At 41.7% G+C, this 20,635-nt stretch overlaps 1 protein-coding gene across 1 annotated transcript in view; it reads right to left on the bottom strand.

The window, feature by feature from the left end:
• EXT1 (exostosin glycosyltransferase 1) overlaps positions 1–20,635 on the bottom strand; it is a 271,179-nt gene that overhangs the window by 236,089 nt on the left and 14,455 nt on the right. The gene's annotated exons all lie outside the window — the stretch shown is intronic.

Below are 20,635 nucleotides of genomic sequence, written 5' to 3'. Positions count from 1 at the left end.
GGGGGGGCGGATAGCTCAGTGGTTTGAGCATTGGCCTGCTAAACCCAGGGTTGTAAATTCAATCCTTGAGGGGGCCATTTAGGGATCTGGGCTGAAAATTGGGGATTGGTCCTGCTTTGAGCAGGGGGCTGGATTAGATGGCCTCCTGAGGTCCCTTCCAACCCTGATGTTCTATGAGTCTATGAATCATTGCCTCAGGTCTTGGGCTGTACTGTGGCTGATTTGCACCGCACTACTGGCAGCAAGCGGCCCTAAAACATCCTATATCCATCCATGGGACAAATGCACCACTCACTACAGATGCATAGAGTCAGAATAAAGAACAGGAGGACTTGTGGCACCTTAGAGACTAACAAATTTATTTCAGCATAAGTTTTCGTCCTAGGCCTTTACCTCCCTACCCCCACTTTGCTTGTCCTGCCGAGAGGGAGGTCAGGGCATAACTGTGCCCCACTGATCATCAGTTATAGCTTCTTGGAGCCATAGGCAGCCAGTACTAGTTACAGCAGCTTGAGGTCTGCTTTAACTTATGCTGAGGAACCAGCCAGGCACACAGTCAGCCTTGGATCAGAACCACCTAATTAAGGTAAAGGCCACCCTTGCACACCTTTTACTGAGCTGCACCATGCACTTTCTGCCTACAGTCAAGAACCTGGATCCTTATGCCCTGTCTGGGAGACCACACCTTGCCCATGATGGAAAACGGATGTCTAGAAGGACTTCTAAAGCTGTAGCTCACGAAAGCTTATGCTCAAATAAATTGGTTAGTCTCTAAGGTGCCACTAGTCCTCCTGTTCTTTTTACTGTGATCCTATATTCTTTTGCTTAAAATGTAAAATTATTTAGCAGCTACTGCAATTTTCCTCCTGAAGATTCTCGGGTTTTCAATATTATCTCTGCTTCGTTTCCAGTAAACCGGATCCAGCTTTCAGCAATATACTGTCATACCAGCTAAAATAATTTGAGATTCACAGAGAAGTATATTGGTCGAAGAGCAACTTCATTTTTTTTATATATATATAAATAAATTAATTACAGTGCCTGTTTTACATTCCATTCTTTAGTCTTATTTTGAAAACTCCAAGGTAAGCATTTTTTTTAACTCATCTTTATATCCTCAAGAGTCCTTCAGTATTGGTTCTCTACTGCTTACACGGCAGCTATTAAAAAAACAACAACAATGAAAAGACCTGTGGAATTGTGTAGCTAGGCAATGTCCATACTTCTAGTATGGACATCCCTTGAACACCAAACATCCTCACACCCAGCATAAATAAAATAAAAGACAAGCCTTTACGCGAAAAAGCTTCCCCAAGATTATATTGGCTTCTTACCTCTGTTAAAATGTACACTGGTTTCACTACAAACATTTTTCCTGGAAAGCATTCAGCCATAGAAGGAACACAAGCCTAAAGAAATTGACCAGATTTGCTCATGAGCTTAAATTCCACCCCTGCCCAACTCCCTGTATCTCTCTTCCCATTTGTCTTTCTTCCATGTGTATCCTCACCCAGGAGTTGTAAGAGAAAGCAGATACAAGAACACTCCATTGTTATTAATGAATTGACTCAGTCATGCTGTTAACAGCCCCATTTAATTGTACAGTAGTGTTTGCTTGGCAGCTCCTCCCATTATAATGTAATAACAATCCTCTACACTGTCCCAAATGAATTACCAAGGCTCAGTTTACCAGGTCGCTTAGCTCTTCACAGCTACTATCCAAAATAGTAGCCACTTAACTCTTTGTGCACTATGATTAAACATACAGTCAAGATTAGCCCAGTCAATATCCATCACAGCTTTCACATGCAACGCACAGACATGAGTGCAAATAAAGAAATACTGGAGCACCAAGATGTTAACTAACAATGCTCTCATTACAGGCAAATCTGTCATTAATCACAAGCTGATGGGTTTCGGCTGGTGTTTTCAGCTTTCTCATATTAGAGAAATGAAGTAGCGTTTAGCCTAGTGAATTGTAATGCAGGCATCTCTTGCCTAGCATTAATAAACCAGACTTGCAAGTCATTCCCTTTTTTTCTGCGCACCCTTGTATTACTGTAGCTAACCATTCATTTTGAAATACCTAGGCTCCCTGGAACCACAGGTATAAACCCCAGCAAGGTCAACCTAGAGACATTCATTGCTAAATAAAATGAGTTCCATGTAATTTACTGTGTGAATAGCTTCCAGATCTGGCCTTAATAAACAAGACATTAAAAAAATCCCATGACACATTTCTTCCCCTCAAGACAAGCAGTATGACCCAGTATCTCTGAACCAAATTCCCTTCCCACAGTTCGTCAGTGCATTCAGGGTGTATCAACGTGTTGCCACCCTCCACCCCAGAGGTTGCTGTGTTTTGATGAAGCTATGTGCAGACAGAGTTGGAAGAGCACTTCAGGAAAAAAGCTCTGTATGGCTGTCAAAGAGGGTACATCTACACGGCAATAAAAGACCCAGGGCACAACCACAGCAAGCCCCGCATCAGCTGACTCGGGCTCACAGGGCTCAGAATAAGAGGCAAAAAACTGCAATGTAGACATTTGGGTCCAGGTTGGAACCCAGGCTCCAAGACCCACCCAAGGTTTCAGAGTCCAGGGCCTCAAACACCTTTACTGCAATTTTTAGCTCCTCTGCCTGACCCCCGGGAGCCCGAGTCAGCTGTTCCAGGCTCTGAGCCCTGGTGCTGGGGTTTTCAGTGCCAGCTTAATGAGCTGAGACTCAGAAGTAAATCAATGTATTCATGTCTGAATATTAGTGACATCACAGCAGAATTTTTGAAAGCCTGACTACTCAGCAATTGACCTTCCAGTGATCTACCAAACACCATCCATCCATCCATCTTCTCTCTGGTCGCCCCCCACTACGCTGACCCTCCACCATTCCTTCCATAATAATTTTCTCAAGCTTACTTTCCATCTCTGCACCTAATGTGACCAAAGTACATAAGTATGCATCTGTTGATCTCCAACATGAGGGCCTACTTCTCCCCAGTAATATTTCTAACTTAGGCATTGGCCTTTTTGTTCATAGAGGAGAATCACAGAGTCTTCACCAGCACAACGTTTCAAAAGCTTCAATTTTCTTTTTGTCAGCAGCATTAACTTTCCACAATTCACACCCATAAATCACTGTGGAAAACATTAGGCTTTTTCCCCAGTCGCACCAATGCATAATTTGAGACGACACATTTTTTCCCACACTTTCTTAAGGGAGGCCATAGCTGCGTAAGCCATCCCTCGTCGCCTTCTGATTTCTTTGGAATTGCCTTCTTGGTTGGCTGTATATGATCCCATATAACTAAATTCATTTACTGCCTCTACAGCTTATCTATTACTTGCAATGATCGTTTGCGTCCTGGTTTTGTTAGTCCCATCAATGTACATGCATTTTGTTTTTGTCACATTCAGGAACAGTCCGTAGTCCTCATTAATTGCTTTTGGTTTGATTTGTTTTACAGATTCCAACATTTGTTGCATTTCATCAGTAGTTGTAGCCAAGAGTGTTGTGTCATCAGCATATCTGAGGTCAGTTAAGAGGTGTCCACCAATAGAAATCCCGGCTCCTTCCACTTTGTCAAAACCATCCAAGACTTCTCATATAAATTCTGTGCATATGTCAAAGAGGCTTGGGGACAAAAAACACCCTTGTCTCGTGCCCTGCCCAGTGAAAACCACTCACTGTTGCCTACTGCTCCTTGTACTGTGATCTGATGGTGGTGGTAGTAGAGACTTGCAATGAGTTCAATGAGATGCTTTGGAATCCCCATGTCTCCCAGTATCCACCAAAGACGGTTGTGTGTGTCGGATGGTATCCAATGCTTCGGAGTAGTCAGTGAAGTACATGCTCAATGGGCTTGTATGCTTTCCATTTTTTAATCAGGTAACAGATATTTGCGACTTGGTCATGTGTGCCTTGTCCCTCTCTGAAGCCAGCTTGTAGGGCGTGGAAGAAGGGTAGTTCTGCTTCTATTCTTCACTACATGGAATCTTAGGGAGATGGTACGACAGTTACTGTGCTCTGTTATGTCTCCCTTCTTTGGTAAGGGCAGAAAACTTCCCTTATTCCAGTCCCCCAGCCTGTTTCTAGACATCCACAACCTAAGTCGTATTCTCAGCTCTGCCACTGGTTTGCTGTGAAACCCTGGCAACTCATTTCACCACTCTGTGCCTCCCTTTCCCTTGGAATGGGCACAATGACTCTCCACTATAAAATAATTTGAAATCTAATGATGTGAAAGTGCTATATAAGAGCTGGGTATTATTATTACTATTATTATTACAGAAGTCTGACCTGAACCCCAAGTTATTAGCACTGGTAGCTATATTTAAATGGTACCTTTCATCGGAGGATCTCAAAGTGCTTTTAAAAGTCAGTCTCCTCCCAGTTTTGCAGACAAGGAAACTGACATGCTTATAGTATAAGTTGTAACTTATATTTATGCAGCAGTGTTGTTGTAGCCATGTGGATCCCAGGATATTAGAGAGACAAGACGGCTGAGGTAATATCTTCTATTGGACCAACTTCTACTGGTGAACAAGACAAGCTTTTGAGCTACACAGAGCTGTTCTTCAGGAAAAAGTACTCAAAGTGTCACAGCTCAATACAAGATGGAGCAGATTGTTCAACATAAGGGTATGTCTACACTTACAGTGCTACTGTGACACAGTTACCGCTGCGCTGCTGTAGCTCTTCAGTGTAGACACTACCTGTGCCAATACGAAGGGTTCACCCATCTGCCCAGGTAATCCACCTCCCTGAGAGGCGGCAGCTAGGTTGACAAAATTTCAGTGTTGCCAGCTCTCGTGATTTTGTCATGAGTCTCATGATTTTGTCATGAGTCTCATGATAATTGTTGTTCTCCTTAAAGCCCCAGCTCCAGGATTCAAATGAATGTGTGGTGATTTCAACCTTCATTCTTACAGAAAAAGTATGTTTCTAGCCCTCATGGCTGTTGAGAAAGCTTCATTATATGACCCAGGTTGTCAAAATAGGTCAAGGTTCAAAAAGCAGAAGGCAAATAAAAAACACCAAATCTATTATTTTTTACATAATCTCATGATTTTTGAACATTTGGGGTTGGCAATATTGTAATTCTTCCATTGACCTAGCACTGTCTACACCTGGTTAGGTCAGCATAACTACATTTTGCAGGGATGTGGATTTTTCAGCTTCCTGAGAAACATAAGTATTATAAATTCCCAATGTAGACTGCCCCTAAGTAAAAAGAAAAGGAGTACTTGTGGCACCTTAGAGACTAACCAATTTATTTGAGCATAAGCTTTCGTGAGCTACAGCTCACTTCATCAGATGCATTCAGTGGAAAATACAGTGAGGAGATTTATATACACACAGAACATGAAAAAATGGGTGTTATCATACACACTGTAAGGAGAGTGATCACTTAAGATGAGCTATTACCAGCAGGAGAGCGGGTGGGGGGGGGGGGAGAAAACCTTTTGTAGTGATAATCAAGGTGGGCCATTTCCAGCAGTTAACAAGAACATCTGAGGAACAGTGGGGGTGGGGTGGGGAATAAACATGGGGAAATAGTTTTACTTTGTGTAATGACACATCCACTCCCAGTCTCTATTCAAGCCTAAGTTAATTGTATCCAGTTTGCAAATTAATTCCAATTCAGCAGTCTCTCATTGGAGTCTGTTTTTGAAGTTTTTTTGTTGTAATATTGCGACTTTTAGGTCTGTAATCGAGTGACCAGAGAGATTGAAGTGTTCTCCGACTGGTTTATGAATGTTATAATTCTTGACATCTGATTTGTGTCCATTTATTCTTTTACATAGAGACTGTCCACTTTGACCAATGCACATATTCTAAAAGACCATTCAAGGTGACAAAAAAGGGGGGTTAGTAGGTTACAGATTGTTGTAGTGAGCCATAAATCCAATGTCTTTATTAAGACCATGATTTTTACTGTCTAGCAAAGTTATGAATATAAGCTCCCAGGCTCGTCTTTTAAAGGTGTTATGCAGGTTTCCTTTGAGGATGAGGACAAGGACTGAAAGGTCAGATACAGAATGATCGCTTTGTGAAGAGTGTGCACCCACAGGTGATAGTGTGGGGTTGTTTTTTTTTTTTTTTTTAATCAGTTTTCTGTGTGCCTTCACCAAACAAGGACACTCGTCCAGAGAAGCACTTCATGAAACAGGCCACCCAAATACTCAGAGAACCTGCTTCAATACAGAAGGGAAAAAAAATCCCTCCGACCGCATGCCCCTAACTGTCACCTGCCACCCCACACTAGAACCCTTACGGGGTATCACTAAACAGTTACAACTCACACTCAATGGGGACCACATCCTGAAATAATTTTTTCCCAAACCCCCTCTACTGGCCTTCAAACAACCTTGCCAAGCTCATCATCAGAAGCTCCCCCACACACCAGGACATATCAACTAAAAGTGGCACTGACCCTGCCAGAAAAACAGATGCAAAACCTGTAGACATATCTCCACTGCTAACCTTTCAACATCCATGAGACCTACACATGCTTATATATGTGGTGTACCTCATCCAGTGTGCTAAATGCCCCAATAACAACTATGTGGGTGTGACCAGACAATCACTATGCTGTCGAATTAATTCACATAGAAAAGTGATAGAAGACAAAAAACACCATATCACCTGTGGATGAACTCTCTTCACAAATTGATCATTCTAAATCTGCCCTCTCAGTCCTCATCCTCAAAGGTAACCTGCACAAAGCCTTCAAAAGACAAGCCTAGGAGGATAAATTCATATCTTTGCTAGATACTAAAAATTATGGACTGAACAGAGACACTGGATGTATGGCTTAGTACAACAATCTGTAACTCACTAACCCCCACTTTTTTGTCCTATGACTGCAGAGGTGTTAATAGTCCACTTCACCCCGAATGGTCTCAAATCAGCAGCACTGCTTGGGTACCTGCATGGCCCCACAGTATGCCAACATTTTTATGGCTGACTTAGAACAACGCTTCCTCAGATCTCGTCCCCTAATGCCCCTACCCTACTTGTGCTACACTGATGATATATTCATCATCTGGACCCACGGAAAAGAAGCCCTTGAGGAATTCCACCATGATTTCAACAATTTCCATCCCACCATCAACCTCAGCCTGGACCAGTCCACACAAGAGATACACTTCCTGGACACTACGGTGCTAATAAGCGATGGTCACATAAACACCACCCTATACCGGAAACCTACTGACCACTATACTTACCTACATGCCTCCAGCTTTCACCCAGACCACACCACACGATCCATTGTCTACAGCCAAGCTCTACGATACAACTGCATTTGCTCCAACCCCTCAGACAGAGACAAACACCTACAAGAACTCTATCAAGCATTCTTACAACTACAATACCCACCTGCTGAAGTGAAGAAACAGATGGATAGAGCCAGAAGAGTACCCAGAAGTTACCTACTACAGGACAGGCCCAACAAAGAAAATAACAGAACGCCACTAGCCATCACCTTCAGCCCCCAAATAAAACCTCTCCAACGCATCATCAAGGATCTACAACCTATCCTGAAGGACGACCCATCACTCTCACAGATCTTGGGAGACAGGCCAGTCCTTGCTTACAGACAGACCCCCAACCTGAAGCAAATACACACCAGCAACCACACACCACACAACAAAAACACTAACCCAGGAACCTATCCTTGCAACAAAGCCCGTTGCCAACTGTGTCCACATATCTATCCAGGGGACACCATCCTAGGGCCTAAATCACATCAGCCACACTATCAGAGGCTCATTCACCTGCATAACTACAAATGTGATATATGCCATCATGTGCCAGCAACGCCCCTCTGCCATGTACATTGGCCAAACTCGACAGTCTCTACCTAAAAGAATAAATGGACACAAATCAGACGTCAAGAATTATAACATTCAAAAACCAGTCGGAGAACACTTCAATCTCTTTGGTGACTCGATTACAGACCTAAAAGTGGCAATTCTTCAACAAAAAAACTTCAGAAACAGACTCCAGCGAGAGACTGCTGAATTGGAATTAATTTGCAAACTGGATACAATTAACTTAGGTTTGAATAAACACTGGGAGTGGATGTGTCACTACACAAAGTGAAACTATTTCCCCTTGTTTATTTCCCCCCCTACTGTTCCTCAGACGTTCTTGTCAACTGCTGGAAATGGCCCACCTTGATTATCACTACAAAAGGTCCCCACTCCCCCCCCCCCCGGTCATCCCCCCCCCGCCTCCACTCTCCTGCTGGTAATAGCTCACCTTACCTGATCACTCTTGTTACAGTCTGTATGGTAACACCCATTGTTTCATGTACTCTGTGTATATAAAATCTCCCCACTTTATTTTCCACTGCATGCATCCAATGAAGTGAGCTGTAGCTCACGAAACTTATGCTCAAATAAATTTGTTAGTCTCTAAGGTGCCACAAGTACTCCTTTTCTTTTTGCGGATACAGACTAACATGGTTGCTACTCTGAAACTGGTCTCTTAGAATGTGTGTTAACTATTTATGCTAAACAATCTGTTCCACCTTTTATTCAGCTGTGACACTCTGAATACCTTTCCAGACCTGAAGAAGAACTCCGTGTAGCTCCAAGGCTTGTCCCTTTCACCTCTGAAAACCAATGAAGCTATACTGGTGAGTTGAGAATCTAGCGAATTGCTTCTAATAATTAGACTTTATCATTCACTTTAGGCCTGATCCAACTCCCATTGAAATCAATAGGACTGTTTCTGCTGCCTGTAAGATCGTTATCCAATTCCCATTAGAGTAGAGAGAGAGGAAAATGATCCTATAAAAAGAGATGTGATAAACAGTATAAACTGACAGACACGTGTTTCCAAGGTCTTGTAGACCAGAAATACTAATAATTTGCTGCTATTTACATACCATGATGTGTCTGAGTACAGAGGTCTGATACAATTGATCCCAGAACAAGGCACAGAAATTGTTTAGCACCAATATGGGTTGGGTTGGGTTGGGTCCCCCGTCCACCCCCAAACACACACAATGTAACATGATCTGCTACAAAAATAGCAAAACCTGATAAAAATAGAAGACTTATCCTGAACTGAAGAGCAGAGTTCTGGAGTCTCTGTTTATTTAGAGACACTATTGGCAACCTCCTGCACAACATCATGTTACAATCCGAGTTTTACTATTAGCGTATGCAATTTCTCCCACCCTCCCCCCATCAGTATCACAAAGGATTTCATTGTTCTGCACATCTGAAAATTTTGGCTCCAAACTTGGATGTCTTGCCTTATTTGGGGGGGGAAGCTTTAGACTACATCTTGAAATATTCGACATGAGTATCTGGGAAACATTGATTTCTTCTTCCTAACCCCCTAAATATTGGTCATTCCCCACCTTTTCCTTCCAATTTTTCAGCTAAAAGTTCAACCATCATGAGGATACTATTAAAAAAAAAAATCAGACTTTGTTAAGGAATGTAAACTGGCATGAATACTTACTCAGAGAAAAAGTGCAGTCTAGTCGTTAAGGTGCTAGCTTGGGACCTGAGTTTTGTTCTCTACTTGGCCGCAGGCTTCATTCATGACCTTAATAACTCACTCAGGGATTGTTTCCACGAAGGTGTTAGCTCACAGCATAACCTGAGTTTTGCTTCTAAACCTAACTCCCATCCACGCACAAAAATCTCTAGCTCAAGTTAAATGATGCTTTAATCTCTAGCAAAGCCGGCCCATCAGGGGGCGTGGTTTGAAGTTCAACTGCTGATGATGCTTGAGCGAGTAATGCAGTGGGTCTCGGCTGCTCCATGCTGCTGATACAATCACTCTGTGCAGCAGCAGCATGCTGGTTTTCAGTGCAACTGCTCTCACTCCAGCTAGGCCATCTCAAGAGGCGTTAACTTGAGCATAGATAACTGACTCCAGTAAAGGCAAGCCCCAAGTCTCTCTGTGCCTCAGTTTCCCATCTGTAAAATGGGGATAATAGCTTGCCTACCTCCCAGGGGCATTGTGAAGATAAATGCATTAAAGATTATGAGGCACTCAGATACATTACAAAGAAGTATGATAGATAGATATCTAAGTGCATTAGGTTTCTTTTAGTAAGAAAGTGATAGGCTAATTAAAGAAAATGCAGGATTTCAATATTGGGTGTAACAAAAATCAGTCATGCTCCATGTAGATTACAAGCCCAAGGCACTTGAGGCAGAGTAATCAGAGTCAGCAGGAAATTTGCAGTCATGTGATGATCAGTGTAGTTAAAAGAAAACTCTAGTATTGACAAAAGGGTCAATCCTCTCCCACTTAAATCAGTAGCAACCCCCCACCCCTACCCACCATCACCATATTCCATGGGAGCAGGGTCAGGCCCAAACTTCATACAAATAAATAGGACTTAAAATAAAAAAGATTAAATTAAGAGATGCCAAGATTAGCTAAAATAGACCTACGAACGTCCCAGTTACACTAGATGTGAACAGCTTGACCGTATCATGGAGGCAAACACACTGGTCTTGTCTAAACCAGGGAGACTGCTTAAAATAGTTCCACATTTTTGTAGCACTATGTAGCTCCACCAGTGTTAGCTCTAGTGTAGATGCACAGCCAACCACCACAGGAGGTTGACACTGTCAATTAACAGGGTTACACAGGAAACTATTAAAAACACAGGCAACAGCCAGCAGCTTATCTATCCCAAGACTATCAATGTTCCTAACACTGGCAGAGCTGAACCAGTATCAGCACAGGGGAGAAGTTTTAGAGCAGTGGTTCTCAAAGCCGGTCCGCCGCTTGTTCAGGGAAAGCCCCTGGTGGGCCAGGCCAGTTTGTTTACCTGCCGCGTCGGCAGGTTCGGCCGATCGTGGCTCCCACCGGCCGCGGTTCACAACTCCAGGCCAATGGGGGCAGCAGGAAGGGCAGCCAGCACATCCCTCGGCCTGCGCCACTTCCCGCAGCCTCCATTGGCCTGGAGCGGCGAACCGCGGCCGGTGGGAGCCACGATCGGCCGAACCTGTGGACATGGCAGGTAAACAAACTGGCCCGGCCCGCCAGGGGCTTTCCCTGAACAAGCAGTGCACCGGCTTTGAGAACCACTGTTTTAGAGTTTCCTCAGCACAGACAAGGTCCTTAAATCATGCATGCTTTTGGACCTCCCTTCCCCATCATTTTCCCCAGTGGTTCCTGGCAAAGAGTAGCCCTGTCCCCCTCCTCACCCCTCTTTCTCACACTCATAGTTGGGCCTTGCCTTCTCTTTTCTAGATGTAGTGGTGGAGTCACAAGCATTTGCAAATACGCCATCTTCCCCTACTCTGTATGAAGAGCCACATCTATTGTTGTTTCAACTTCCATACCATTTTCCAGCACCTTATCCCCTCACTGAGTCCAGAACTAGATTATCCTAGCAAAGAAATCTGAACCCTCTGGAAGTCTATGGGAGTTTTGCCATTGATTTCAGTGAACTCAAGACTTCACCTAGGTGCCTGAGCTAAATTTAAATCATTCAATATTAAATAACCTCAAAGTAGAGAAGTAGAGGGTATGGGTGTATTGGAGTAGAGCAATCCACTGTATTCTACTGTTCAAACTGTTCTAAATCTCTCAAAGGAGTTGGCATGCAAGGCTAAGGTTCAGGTCAGCCCTTATTTTCAAATCAAACCTGTTTTCCAATCCCTAAATGGCAGCACGATCCGCGAGAAGTTTTCCTTTAAGTTTCCAACCAGGTAAACATTGACACAGAAAATCCACACAAATTGGCCATAAATCTCAAACTCAGAACATCACAGGGTCAGATCCACAAAGGAGAAAGCGTCCGAGTGCGAAGAGTCATTTACAATAAGGGTGCCCAAGTGTTTTGGTGATGGATGCCTTAAAAATCATGACAGGTTTCAGAGTAGCAGCCGTGTTAGTCTGTATTCGCAAAAAGAAAAGGAGTACTTGTGGCACCTTAGAGATAATATTATTTCACTTTATTGCTAGTTTCAAAAAAGGAAAAATGTACTCTGTTTTACCACTTTACAGACAATAAAAAGAACCCCTTAAAATAAATTTAAAAGAACTGATGTCACACTGATGACATAACTTCAGCTAATGACTATATCTTTTCACATTTACACTAGCAAAGTAAATCCCTTTCACTCCAGTGAAACAAGGTTAAAAGCTTTCTTGTGCAAAATCAGAAGCCAGCCTGAGTTTTAAATATAATGCTGCTTTGCATTTACACTGCAACAAGGATCACAAAATGTTTTACAGACACGAATTAAATAAACCTTCCAGGTAGATAACATCCCTGATTTACAAATGGGGAAAGTGGAACCACTGAGAAAAGGGACATGGAGAGGCTTACTTGGGATCCTTCATGGAAAACCTAAAAGGAACAATAAACTGCGTGAGAAGAGAATTCATCTGTAAAACTTGGACAATTTGACTTTTAAATGAGAGCTGCTGGGTTCCATGATCTCCGAAATATACAGCATATTTAGTTTATATGTGACATGAGACTATGCTGAAAGAAAACACATTTACAAACCAGCACACTGTCTGGCACTCAACCCCATTTTTGCAGGTGATGGGCCGGGGGGGGGAAGGGGGGTCCTGTCTCAATAGATCAAAGGCTCCTGGCCATGGGAACTGAAACAGCTCACATAACAAGGCAAGATACCTTCCATCACACTATCTGCTGCTGATGATAATCAGCTGACTAAAGGCACAGAAGAGCCACAACAATTCTGTCAGGAACTAAAGCTGGCAGCCTGCACGTTACACAAATGTCTTCCAGGGAGCTGGGGGAGGAAAAGAGAGGAGGAATATTTCTTTCAAGTCAACCATTCGAGACATAGCAGCAGCCGATTAGACCATAAACGTGAACAGGAACTGCCTTCAACCTAGGCAAGAATGCCTCGTCCTGGAAGTGCAGTCTGGCCTCAGCAGTGGACAGCTTCTGTTGTTTTGTCTGTGGCTGTTCTACTGCATTTTCCTCTCTGCAAAGGAGCTTGCATTAGGAGAGTGATTCCGAGAGGGGAATTCTCTCTGCCAGGGTATCATTTAGCAATTTGTTACATGCCCTCAACCCCATTGTTTCCAAGCCTAGAAGAAGAACAAAAGCAGCTGTTAATCAATATTCAAAATTATACAGCTTGCCTTGCAGACAGGAAGCAGCACCAAAGTCAGATCTGCCTTTGAGAAGGTTACAATTCATGCAAGGGGGCAAAAAAGGAATTGAGGCTTCTGTATCAGTTTAATTAATTGTGCAAACAAGAATAGGGCCTGAATCTGTGAGGTGCAAAGTGTCATTGAGTTGAAGGTGCCCAGCACTCCACAGGATTGAACCTGGAGTTCTTGTGAACAAGTTCAATAACATTATTATTTAAACTAGTGATTAATAAAAACAGACATGTAGTGCAAATTTTTCAACACTGATTCCCTGCAAGGAATTTTCTGATACTTTGCCATTGTAATTCATATGAATCGTTGGGACACCTAGCTTTAATATCTAGCTGTATTAACTGTCCTTGTTCCACCTCTTCCTAGTAAAAAACTGGACTTTAATGCAAAGGATTGGGTCAATATCACATACAAGGATCTGCAGCATCCTGGAAGCACATAAAACTGTCATTAGTGAAATAGTACACTGTGTGATTGCTACCAACTCTAGCTTCTTTAATCTTGCAGTAGGGGGACACAACCATGAGAGGATGTGATCTTCACTTGACACAGGGTGCTGGATGGAAGCAATGAAGACATTCTCAAGAGATGTAGCCCCTACAGGCACAGACTCTGCTGCAGAAACTGTTAGCAAAACCCCACGGCACAGCTACTTTTTGATACTGATAAATGCATTTTGTCTGGTTGCAGCAATGCAAAGCAAACCGTCAATGTTGTCTGCTTTAAAAATAAAATCTAAGGGACAGCACAGTGTAACCTGATTGAAAGCTTCTTCAAGTCAATGATAAGTCTCCTATTGACTTGAATGGGCTTTGGATCAGGCCCACAGTGCTCCAGTGAGGACCAAAATCAAACAAATTCAGCAGCTGAGAAAATTCCATCAAGGGCAGGGACCAAATCTGTGGTGCCAAACCCACATCCAGACTCTATGCTGGATTTACACTGAAGTTAGTGGGAACTACAGGCACCCACGTACTCTGGAAAAAATAATCAGACCCCTTTTACTGAAGTGCCTAACTTTAGGGACCCAAGCCTGAAAATGTTGGCCTTTGTTCGTTATACTTATAAACTAAGGATTCCCCCCTTTCTATTCTGGATCCTTTAAACAAAAACAAAAACAAAAAATGGAGGGAAATGTTAAAGGATGGTGCTAACTATTTCTCCTACTCTCACCCTTATGGCTGCCCCATTAAAAGTTTAACATGTTAACCAAGAAGCTTAATGCTTATCAGTTTCTGTTAACGATTAAACTCCACCCAGCGATCCCCGCTGCCGGGCCCGCACCTGGGGATATCCGCTGCCGGCCCATGCAGAGCCCCAAGGATGGGCCAGCAGCCAGGACTGATGGTGTGGGGCTGTCAGCAGGAAGTCCTGAATGTGCGGCAGTCAGGGAGGAGCACCGCCTAGAATTGGGGGTGCTGTAGTACCCCCCGCACCTATAGTTCCCCTGTTAAATGTTTAACCATGTAACCTATAGAATTTCAATTGGTTACAAGGCTATTGTTTTTACATGTTATTTACATCCCTAATTAAAAGGGTTCATTTTAGACAAATAAGGAGCACCCACCTATCATTATATGAAAGGAATGGTTTCAAATGTTTTAATCACGGACTCTTCACTAATTGGGAGAGGGGTTAAAAAAAAAAAAAAGGAAAAAAGTACAAAGGGATCCTTTATCCTGTGGGTAGAATTAAAACAAAGTAGAAACGAGCTCATTCTTCGGCTTATAAACCAAGCCTTTACAGATAATTATGTTTTATTACTCTTCATTTTATGAGCATTGTGTTATACAAAACAAATACCAGATGCCTATTTGTTTTATTCATTTTAGGGGGGGTGGGGGGGAAAAAATCTCTACCAGCACTGTTATGAGCAGTGCTGCTTTTAATTAAACTCAATGCACAATGAAGGCATAAAAATTAATACTGTTTGAAACCAGCAGGTAGGAAGCAAATATATCCAACTGTAACTGCTGAATACCTTCTCCCTTGGCGCCTGCACTGCAAGGGGGAACATTCACAAGCCTATTACTTAGGAGCTGGAATCCGCAGAGCTGGTGCTCTTGCACAAGGTCATTTATAGATTTCATTTTTGTGAAAAATTAATGCCAGTCTTCGCAAAAATCAAAAGCTGGTGGGAAAAAAATCAATGGGAATTTAATGCCACCTGTGTTAAAATGGCATGCCAAGGCCCACGCAGAAACACACCCATAATAAGTGAGAGCTGACTCTCTTAAGCCACATTAGTCGACCTGCTGAAATGGAACAAGTAGGGTACGCTGCTGCCACCTTAGAGAAAAGGCAACGGATGTGCAAAGTGATTTCTGGCTAGCCTGGAGTGGATCACACGTGTTCTGAAAAAAACAGTTAACGTGCTGATACCTTTCAAAGCAGGGGTCTAATTCTTCAACCATTTATTCACTGGAATCAGTTGGATTACTCACCCGAGTAATCCTTGCTCACATGAGTAAGGCATGCAGGATGAGGCCCCTCATTTGAAGGAGGGCCTTGTATCTGTAGAGCCCCAAAAATCCGCGGATCGGATGCAGATACACATTTTTGTATCCATGCAGGGCTCTATGTATCTGTAATTTGAAGAGTACCACTGCCCTTTTCAGATTGAGGCAAACAAATCCAATATAACAAAAGCAAAAATTTGACACATTTTCTCCAGAAAATAAATTAAATCTGACTTTTCAGCAGTCCGATATAAATGATGATTTGCCTGGAGGCACTACGGGAAAACTATTTCCCATTTACAATACTGGTTTCCTTTTTAATTTTAATCACATTCAGATGTGATTCTGGCAGACCCAATAGTGACTCCTTAGTTCAGGCTAATGTTAACTCCACATTGTAAATCCAGTTTTCAACAGCATATCTAGTATTTGGTTAATGTTACCTTCCCCAAAGAGGAGTGGATCTTCCTGAAATTTTGCATACAGCATCTCATTTCAGAGTAGAGTTTTTCTGGGAAGTTTGGGTGTTTAAAATTATATATTACACACACACACACACTTTCAGTTATGGAGCAACAGTAAATGAAGAGTGAAGTGGCTACATCCTTTTGTTGTTCATTTTTAAAGACTTTCATACTTTACTTTTTAAAGTAGAAGAATTATTGTATAGAATTTGTAATACGTTATCCGTATTTTAGAGAGAATCTACTGATACCTGCCTTTCAACCTTAACTATTTCCTAATGAAATTTGTTTACAAATACATGCTTGATTCTATACATCGGTAAGTCAGTCAATTAATTATAGTCCTTGCCTGTAACAAGACCACAAAATGCCATTATACTGATCAGTGCATCGACTGTGAAACTACTCGTAGTAAACTAAGTTAAACTGAATAAAATAATAAATAAATAATAAATAAATAATAAAACTAACAACATACAATCACACCAATAGAACAATTCAGGATTAAAGACCCAATAGCAAATGTCTTAAAATTTCTAGCCCCCTAATTTTAGACAGACACACATGACACAGCAGAACTCACCTGCAATCATTTCATTATAGCCCAAGTTACAAACATTTTGGCTAAATTAAATAAATCCTTTAGATACAAGGAATAATCACAATCCACTAAAACTGGAAACAATAAAAAATAAAAAAGTCTGTGCTCACTGAAGTTCAACAATGTTCTTTTGCATTAATCAAAACAGAGTTATCTGCATTAGTTACTTCATGTCTTATTTTTATCCCTCTAGCATCTCGAGACGTCAGTCAAGATTGGAGCACCACTGTAAAACCACATAATAAGAATTGGTGGTCCCTACTGACAAGGTGCTTTCAATCTCAATAGAGATAACAGACAACAGAGAAGCAAGGTGTGGGAGTATACACGTATAAGTATACAAGTAAAAGGCTATATAAGCAGAAGTATATAAGTGTATATATATAGGATATAGAAGCATAAGTAAAAAGATATACTATACAAGTATAGTATACAAGTTAAAGGGTCAGGGCGGAAGGTGGGAAACATCATGTTACTTCCACTTCATGGCAGGTTGCAGCCTTGATCTAGAAAGGCTCTCACCATCTCCTCGTTATTAGGAAAGTTGGTCCTTTCTTCTCAAACATGGACTTCACCTTCCCTTCCTTTAATCTAGATGGTCGTTGTTCATTGAAGTTGATCTGGAAGCTGCAGCACTTGCAGAAGCTCCTCCATTCCAAGATGCGTGGGAGCAGTGAGCCCAGCCTTCCACAGCTGCAATGGCTACTCATAAACCGACAGATATATTTCAAGGCATTATTATTATAGTACGTGAAGTGCTTTAACCGAGGTGCAAGGTATTGAAGCAGGATCTTTAATCATATGTCTCACCAACAAAACCAATACCAGCTGGGTTCTTTACTTAGCTTCTCAAGATTCTGTCTGGTTTGCGCCCAAGGCAGGACCCTCTCAGAGATAAGACTTTGCTCTTTGAAGTCTCTCCCTGAGAATGTCTTCTCTAGCTCTTAGCACAGCTCTCAAATCCTTCCCATTTGTATTGGTTCATATAGGACCATCCTATTCACCTTTACTATCTGTCCTTCTGCACATATGTGGGTGAAGGAGAAGATTAAGTGCTGCAGATCGGGTTTATGATTGTGTTTTTCTCATGTAATATGTGAACAATGTGCATATGATCAAGTGAATAAACCAACAGGAAAGCACAGATAAAGCACCAGAGTACTTGGTCATTTGTGTTAACAATTGTAGCTCAGCTTTAATTATGTATATAACTTTGCAACATACCAGAGCATCTACAAAAGTACATTTTGTAAATAAAGAATAATGAATAATAAATAAAAATAAAATAAATAATAAAATAATAATAATGAAGAGTAGACCTTACTAAACTACTCTGCCATTACTATTAGGGGGACAGTGGTAGAAAAGTGATCACGTTGTTTGTGTGTGTAAATTATCCAGTTACTATGAAAAAAGAAAAGGAGTACTTGTGGCATCTTAGAGACTAACCAATTTATTTGAGCATAAGCTTTCGTGAGCTACAGCTCACTTTAGCTCACGAAAGCTTATGCTCAAATAAATTGGTTAGTCTCTAAGGTGCCACAAGTACTCCTTTTCTTTTTGCAAATACAGACTAACACGGCTGTTATTCTGAAACCAGCTACTATGGTATTTTTGCATTTATTTTGGGCAGGGAATAATCTACAGGAAAACATGCCTGGGAGCCTTGCACCCATGCTCTTTGAAGTGTCATCCATGTAACTTCACAGAGCCCTAACAACTCTCATGCTTTGATTATTCTCCCTTCCCACTGCACCACCTCATTTAATCACTTTATTCTTGCCACAACAGCAGCCGGACAAACATAGTTGAGAGTTCAGGGCTGAACAAGTCACCCTGACTGACAGGAGGATTTGGAGAATTTTGATATTCCGGAGGCAGCAAAAGAAATTACCAAGAGGAACTGGTTGGGAGGGAAGGGAGAGGGGGAGAGAAGCAGGGACTACAAGGGCATTTATTAAAATGATGGCATGTTCTCCAGAAAGAAAACACATCTTGACACACACATATCTTTGCTTTACGTCTAGCAATCAATGACTGCCCAATTTAGTCATGCATACATGATTTATCATATACTGACAACATGTAAAAGCAACTTGAGATTTGCGTCAGGTTCAAAAATAAAATACAATATAATAAAAATATATTTTAAAAGCACCTTTTATAAACTCCTCTGTATTTCCAAAACAATATTTGAGTCTAAGAGCAAGGCAGGCAGTAAGTTAACAATGGGCTTGCACTAAGAGATACAGAACTGCAATATTGTATTTAAAGGAAGAGCAGGGGACAGAAATAAGGTATTTGATTGCTCGAAATAGTTCCCTGCCTTCCAAAGAGTTGGCTTAAAATTCCTATCTATAACACTTACCTTGCTGTTATAGTTTTATTACCACTACTTTTGGGAATTTCTCTGGTAGTTAATATGCTGAAATGGTACACAGGACTAGGTCCTGCTGCCATAGATAATTTGGTTCTAAGGGAAATCCATCAATTGTTAATGGCCATGCAAATTGTTGAAACTAGAGAGTTATTCACAGTTATCTCACTGTGATTTGGTAAGTGTCCATGCCTGATGTGATCACTCACTTGATATTTTATTCCATTATAATTAAAGTAGTATGCTTACCTTCCAGATGTTAAAATAAAAAGGGGGTGGGAAAAGGTTTTATTTTTCTTTTTAGTTATTTTAGGTATACTTGTTCTTACCTGAAGTTTTTACATTAGAAGAAACCTTTAAGAATAAAATCACTGCCAGCTGAAATGTTTAAATCCATCTGATCAGATATTAAAGTAGTTAGTCTGCACTTAATTTTAGGCCCAGATCTTGCATGTGCAGAACTTTATCCACGGAATACCTTCGTAGGACTGGGGCCAAAAACTGCGGATTAAGCACTTTTAAAACTTCTAATCTGAGGGCTTAAACATTTCTATTGCTGAGGCTAGAACAATTTGATGTTTAATAAGTTATATACAGATTTCCTCAAACTCATAACAAGTTCAGTGTCTTGCATAACCAACTCACTGATTATTAATTTTCAGCTTTACTGCAATTCTTGCATCTCAGATGCGGTTTTCTTGTCTGAGATTCCTTATTTTTACTAAAATGTGGCTTGGGGTTTGATTTTGTTTTTAACAGCCCTCAAAGGGGAAAAAGTTACTTTTCTGAAGTACTTCAAAAAGGAAGTCATATTACACAAAATAAGCCTTATTATTATATTTCAGATTAGATAAATTAAGTTTGGATTAGATAAATTATATTTAATTTTAAAAATTCCATCTGCTAGCACCCAGCACAATGGTCAATGGCAAATCAAGGAGATAAAACATTTATATGTTTATCTTCCTGAAATAGCTCATCGAGTGTATGTGCAGAGAAACCCAAACCAAGCCTTTAGAAATATAAACCCAGACACTATAAACCAAGAATTGTCCTTCCCTTCATCTCCAGATAACAGGCTTGATTTCCAGAAGCAGCCTCTGATTCTGCACCTGCAGACAATAGTGGATGCAATTTTGATAGCACACTTCAGAGCAGTTCAACATTAAACTACCCAATTGCACCTGTAAATCAGGTACTGATACAAAATGTGCCTGCAATTATTTGCAGGTGCAAATATCAGAAGAGTTGAAGCTCCTCTGAAAAGAATCAATGCCTCTAACCAAACTGGTTATGGCCCCGGTGGGCCAGCCTTTATTCCACCTTAGTCCCGAGGCCCGCCGGGGATATCAGTTGGCGGCTCCTACACGGGGCCGTGAGCACGGGCGTGTACTTGGCGCGGTTTACCCCAATCCCGGACACCTGCCCCTTTTGCGGCGTGAGGGAAACCCTGGCGCACGTCTACCTGGAGTGCGCCAGGTTGCAGCCCCTATTCCGGCTCCTCACCAATATTTTATTAAAGTTTTGGTTGCACTTTTCTCCTCACCTTCTTATTTACGCACTCCCTGTCCGTGGCCCCACTAAGTCGCGGGACCTC

Source organism: Natator depressus, chromosome 2 (genome assembly GCF_965152275.1).
Source record: "Natator depressus isolate rNatDep1 chromosome 2, rNatDep2.hap1, whole genome shotgun sequence".
NCBI lineage: Eukaryota > Metazoa > Chordata > Testudines > Cheloniidae > Natator > Natator depressus.
This window is presented reverse-complemented; position numbering and strand designations above follow the sequence as displayed.